The sequence below is a fragment of the Triticum urartu genome, chromosome 2A (assembly GCF_056163025.1).
Source record: "Triticum urartu cultivar PI428250 chromosome 2A, HENAU_Tu73, whole genome shotgun sequence".
In the NCBI taxonomy this organism is placed as follows: Eukaryota; Viridiplantae; Streptophyta; class Magnoliopsida; order Poales; family Poaceae; genus Triticum; species Triticum urartu.
In genome coordinates, this window is record NC_141874.1 from 706,448,687 (window position 1) to 706,455,253 (window position 6,567).

General features: G+C 51.7%; 1 pseudogene; it reads right to left on the bottom strand.

Moving 5' to 3' along the window:
• Window positions 1–5,279: 5,279 nt before the first annotated feature.
• On the bottom strand, window positions 5,280–6,567 carry LOC147986996 (uncharacterized; annotated as a pseudogene).

Here is a 6,567-nt window from a genome sequence, read left to right on the forward strand (position 1 = left end):
TGCAAGACCACAAAAACTGGAAATAGCATTATGTAGACATCTCCATAGGAAGATCTTAATTTTCTCCGGCATTTTTAGACTCCAAATTTTCCTCCGTATCAGGTGTGGCCGGGGACCACCATGGTGACTGAGACTAGTGCTATTAATGTATGTATGGTCCCATTCTTTATAATAGGCTGAACGTACTGAGAAAATCATGTTTTTTGTAAGGTACCATGCAACGTAGTCCTCTGTTACCTGATGGTGTAGCGGAATCTGCAGAATACGCTCCGCATCAATATGCCAAAAGTTGTCCCGGATTAGTTGTTCATCTCACTCCCCCGAAACTGGGTCTATAAGATCATTCACTCTTGACAATACTTGATTATCCCTACTGTCACCATTTTCCTTGATGCATTGCTTGGGATCCAACAATCACTTGAAATATCTATTTTTGCACGATCTCATACTCTCCAAATGAAGACTTCTTGAAGGTTTGGATCCCTGCCCATATACCCTGCCATACATACGATGACCTTTCTTTTTAATTCATAGTTAAGAATATCCCCCATTGGGGTAATATCTAACTCTCAACATTCTGGCACACAATGATTCATTTTGTTCTCAATCAACCTCCAACATTGTTTTGCCAGCATCGCCAAATTGAAACTGTGAACGTCACGAAAACCCATACATCCTTGCTTCTTCGGTACACACATTTTCCACCACGCAAACCAATGCATCCTGCTTTGGTCATACTCATCACCCCTTCAATACTACGACGTTACATCAGTAATCTCCTTACAAATTTTCTTTTGAAATTTAAACACACTCATTGCGTATGTAGGGGTGCTTGGCCACTGCTTTCAGTAAGGCCTCCTTACCTCCAAAGGAGAGGATTATCTTTTTCCATCGATTTGCTAATTTCTGGATCATCTATATTAAGTGTTTGAAACAATTAACCCGATCAACACCAATCATAGAGGGAGCCCCAAATATTTAACCAATAATGATTCCATCATAATTTTCAGTATTTGACGTATCTCACTTTAACCTTCACATCAGTATTGGGCGAGGCCAAATGCTCTAACTTTATCTACTATAATGAATAAATGGAGTAAAAGAGATGAAAAATCTTCTCACTTTTACTCTCTCTCACATTTTTTTTCTAGTATAGTCGTGACCAACAGCCATCAGCAGTCGGCTCGTTGGTAAGGCGAGAGCTTCCTGAAAGGGAGATCGGTCTCCTCGATCGCTCCCTCAAGTGATCGGGGCTCGTTGTCATTATGCTAATAAAAAGTGGTTCAGTGGTATGTTAACGAATTGGTCGATTAACTACAGTTCGGGTTTTGTTCATCCTGTACAAGGGCCTTGTTATGATGCTGAATAAAAAAGAGAAGAATTTGTCAGCAAATGGACCGTTGATTGAGGATTTGAACGAGAGGATCGGTGGCCTTCAGGATGCCAAAGTTAGCTGGGTACATAGATCGGCAAATGAGGCAGTCCACTCTTAGGCTAGAGAGGGTTTATATTGTCACTATCTCCGTCCAGGTTTATATCTTGTTAGTTAAATTTAGGATCAAATTTTGACACAGAATATAAAGAGGATTAATAAAGCAGGACGAAGGTACTAATTTATTTTGGGACTCTGCTCCCCCAGATTTGTACTGTATTTTGCATGTTATATCCTCAGAAATATCTGAGAACTGTATTTAAATAAAGTTCTAGGTTTTCCTAAAAAGAAGAAGAAGAGAAAAACCAACATATCGAACCGCGGGGGAGGCAGCCACGCCCACGAACCACGATCGTGGCCGCAGTAGACATACGGGAGGACGAGACGAGACGGGACGGCCCGGAAAGCACGCGTCACATCCCATCCGCAGCCACTCACTCCATGATTCCCTCCCTCCCCTCGCGCCATCGAGTCCGCCTGCTCCGTTCTTTTCCCCGTCGTACCGTCGTCCCTTCCCCGCGCGTGCACCTCGGCCCCCGCGCCCGATCCCAGCCGTCCGCCATCCCCCATCATCCTCCTCACGCTTGGCGTACGAGACGAGACGAGGCAGGCGTAGGGCGCGCGTGTCATGCGACGACAAGGACCCGCCCGCCGGGGTAGCCTGGTCCGTCCGTCCGGCCGTCCGGCCGAGCACGCGCCCCACCCACGGGCATGCACCACCGGAAAAGCTAGCGGAGAAACGAACGACGTAGTCAATAAAGCCGGGGCTCTTTCCCCTCGCCGTCCTTCTGCTTGGCCTCGCCTGGCTTCCGTCCGTCCGTAGACTCTTTTCTTTCTCTTTGCTGCTGCGCCCCCTTTTCCCCCTTTGGCCATGGCCATGGCCGGACCACGTCCATGGTTGGAGCCACCGGACTTTCCATCAGGTCGATCGGGTCACCCTCATCGACAGCCCCTATAGGCTCCTGTCCAATCCATCTAAAACCACGTCTAATCATGGCGTACTGGCAGCGGCAGTACTGAGAGATTCCAAGGGTTAACTGCGGCTTGCTTATTCCATTCCGCGGCGCGTCTTTCCGGGTGACAAAATGGTTGGAGCTTACCCCTACCCCAAACCCCATCATTAGCTCTACTCTCCCCTCCCCTCCCGGGATAACGTACTTAACTCTGCTTACCGGGGGGCTAGCACACTCACTGGCGTCTGACACTTTAGTACGTACAGCGCATGCATTGTACGACCACGGGTACCACCATGCCCGTAGAGGTACGAACGTAGTAGACGTGGGACGGTGGTACGTAACATGCATGGCACTGTCTGATCCAGTAGCATGCTGCATGCCTCCGTATTCCACTGTGCACTGCTCACCGCGGCGCCGCAGACCAAACGTTTTTTCTTTCTTTCTGCAAAGTAATATTTTTGTATGGTAAAGAAAGTAGTACTCCGCTGCGGATATTGTAAAGAAAGTAGTACTCCGCAGTGCAGTAAGGCCAACTCCACCGCAGGACTCCAAACGGACGTCCGCATCTGTCTTTTGGACGTCCGTTTGGGTGCGATTCGGCAGACGTCCGGGGGGCGGACAGGCGTTTGGAGCATTCGCGCCCAACGCGCACGAGGCGTCTTGACCCCAAACGGTCCGCCCCGTCTCGTTGCAGCGTCTCCCCGCCCACGCTTGCTCGCCACTGCCGCGCCCCGCGCCGAGCTCGCCAGCCGCGCTTGCCCTGCTACTCGTCCGCGTCGAGCTCGCCCGTCGGGCACCGCGCGCAAGCTGCCCTGGTACTCACCCACGCGCTAGCCTGCTCGCCCGCCGTCGCCGCGCCGCGCTTGCACGCGCCCCGCGCAGAGCCGCCGTCGCTGCGCGCCGCCCCGAGCCGAACTTGCACGCGCGCCGCCCTCCGCCGCTGTCGCCGCGCCCGCGCAGAGCTCCCCGGCGGCCCCGCGCTCGCTGAAGCGCGCCCGCCCCGAGCTCCCGGGCCGCCCCGCGCCCGCCGACGCGCCCGCCCCGAGCTCCCGGGACGCCCCGTGCTCGCCGGAGCGCGCACGCCCCGAGCTCCGTGGACCACGGGCGAACGCGGCGGCGGAACGGCGGGCGGAACACTGCGGCGGGCGTGGGAGCGACGAGGTCGCCAGGAGCTAGATGCATGGGTCGCTGATAGGTGGGCCACGGGCGGACACGAGCGGACGAGAGAGGCCGAGGAGAGCGTCCGTCGGTGTCCGTTCAGACGCATTTGTGACCCAACTTTGGTCTGGATTTGAGGTTGGGCCGGACAGAAACGGACACCAGCGGACAGTTTTATCCGTTTGAATATTCCTGATGGGCCCTTTTTTACCTAAACGGACAACCCTGAACGATTTGGGGTCGCGCGGTGGAGTTGGCCTAATGGGCGCCCAGAGCACATCAAAGGTGGTACCGAAAGTTACTCATCCGATGGACGACCGAAGAACCGCCGAGGATGCGCGCGCGGTGTTTTTGCTTGCATAGCCTGGCTGCTAGGGCTAGGGGCTTGGGCGCTCCGGTTCACCATGGCGGCTACTATTTATCTATCCATGGCGCGGCATGGCATGCAGCTTGTGCCGAAGCATGCATCATCCTTTCTGACGATGCTGGATATACCGTGGACGGAACACGGAGGGAAAGGTGGCTAGCTGGTAGCTCATTCCTGCGTAGCTAGCCTACCATCGAACACGCACGGGCCGCCACTGTGTGTGCAGGATTCACTCCACGGAAATGCACGTCGAAGTTGTCATGCATAGCCTAGCAGTACGACCCACGACACTACCACTACCATACTGGTCCAAGACAGTGGCATTGTACGTACAGTACACTGTATATACTCTGTAGTCTGTATTACTATGTCGTTGCCATGCATGTGCATGTACGACGATCCAAGACAGTGACATCCTGGCCCAGGACAGCAGCACCGCACGTACAGTACTGCTTTGTAGTCTGTACTCCTACTACTATGTGGTGTCGTTTTGGGGGGCCATTTCCCCGCAAGGAAAGTATGTTCGGGAGCCATTTCACAGCTGTAATAAATTTGTGAGGTCGGACAACTAAAACCATGCGCACGTGGATAAGCTTATCACCTCCGCTGCGTGTTCTGGTTTCATACCAAACACATGTATAGTACGTACGATTCACGACACTGACATACTGGCCCAACACTGTAGCACCGTACGTATACATACAGTATTACGTCGCGTTCCTGCGATGCCTATTTAAGAAAAGGCTCACCTTTCGGAGCCATGCATATTTTCCCGGCAAGGAAAACATACGCCATGTTTGTGGCTTGGTCGATATCAATTTTCCACAGTTGGACTGTCAAATTTTGACTGGCCTGTCCTGAAATTTTGTCGCTAAGACTGGGCTCCATGTGCGTGGCTAAGCTTATCAACCAGGCACGCACCCTCACTGTACGTGTGCAGGATTCACTCCAAACTCCAAAGGCATGCATGTCTTCTTTTTTTTGCAAAGAAAAGGCATGCATGTCGACGTGTTGGCAACTTGGCATGCATGTACTGGTAAACAATACCGTAGGCCAACTTCACCGCGCGACCCCAAACGGACGTCCGTTTTGTTCTGTTTTTGTCCCTTTGAGTAGGGATTTGGGTCGTGTCAGGGCCTGTCCTGGGATGCGGTGGCCGTGCGCCCAGCGCGCGGCCGCACCCTTTTGCCCCATCCTGTCCGTCAGGGCCAAGAATTGCCCAAATTTGCATTAAAACTAGTTTCGAATCCAAATATTTGTCTGAAAATTAAAATAGTTTTACAACCCAATTAAAATTGTCTTTAATAAAATAGTTTTACAACAAAATCGAAATTGTCTTGACTGAACATAAAATGGATAAATACATCTATTGGTTGCCAACGTGATCCCACACGTGCTCAACCAAGTCATTTTGAAGATTCATATGAGTGTGCCAATCACGCATCTCACGGTGGAATTGGGCAAACTGTTCAAATGTGGCCGGGTCTTGGTGCAGGGGCTCAATATTTTCACCTTGATAATCAAATCCTTGGTCGAAAATACTCTCATCACGCTCGTTCTCGACGATCATTGTTGTGCATGATCACACAAGCAGTCATCACCTCCCAAAGCTTCCTTTCATCCCATGACAGTGCAGGGTTTCGAACGATACCCCACCAGGATTGAAGCACACCAAAAGCACGTTCCACATCCTTTCTAACACTCTCTTGCATTTGGGCAAATCTCTTTCTCTTCTCACCCTGGGGTTTCGAGATTGTCTTCACAAAAGTTGACCACTGAGGATATATACCATCTGCTAGATAGTATCCCTTGTTGTAATGGTGGCCGTTGATCTCAAAGTTGACAGGTGGGGAGTGGCCTTCTGCAAGCCTCGCGAAGACTGGAGAACGCTGCAGCACGTTGATATCATTGTGAGAACCTGCCATGCCGAAGAAAGAATGCCATATCCAAAGATCTTGTGATGCCACCGCTTCTAGTATGACAGTGCACCCGTTAACATGCCCCTTGTACTGGCCCTGCCAAGCAAATGGGCAGTTCTTCCACTCCCAGTGCATACAATCTATGCTGCCAAGCATACCTGGAAAGCCTCTAGCTGCGTTGGTCGCCAACAATCTCTCTGTATCAGCGGCAGTTGGCTGCCTCAAGTACTCTGGGCCAAAGACCTCGATCACAGCCTGGCAAAACTTGTACATTGACATCAGACATGTTGTCTCACTCATACGCACATACTCATCCACCAGATCGCCTGGAATTCCATATGCAAGCATGCGGATGGCCGCGGTGCATTTCTGGTAGGAGAATCCAAGCTTGCCAAGGGCATCCGTCTTGCACTCGAAGTATGGGTTATGAGCAACCACTCCCTCTCGGATACGATTGAACACATGCCTGGCCATACGAAAACGGCGACGAAATTTATCCGGCCTGAAGAGCGGGGTGTTGGCAAAGTATTCTGCATAGAGCAGGGCGTGGCCTCTCTCCCTGTTGCGGTTCAGGTTGGGAGCACGGCCAGGGACTGACCCCCTGTACCGAGGAAGCTGCCGTTGAATATGGTCGTGAACGACCAGTGCAGCCACCACAAGATCGTCATCATCCGACGACGAATCGTCCGATGAACAAAGGAAGTGATGGTAGAAAAACTCGTCTCAACTGTCCAT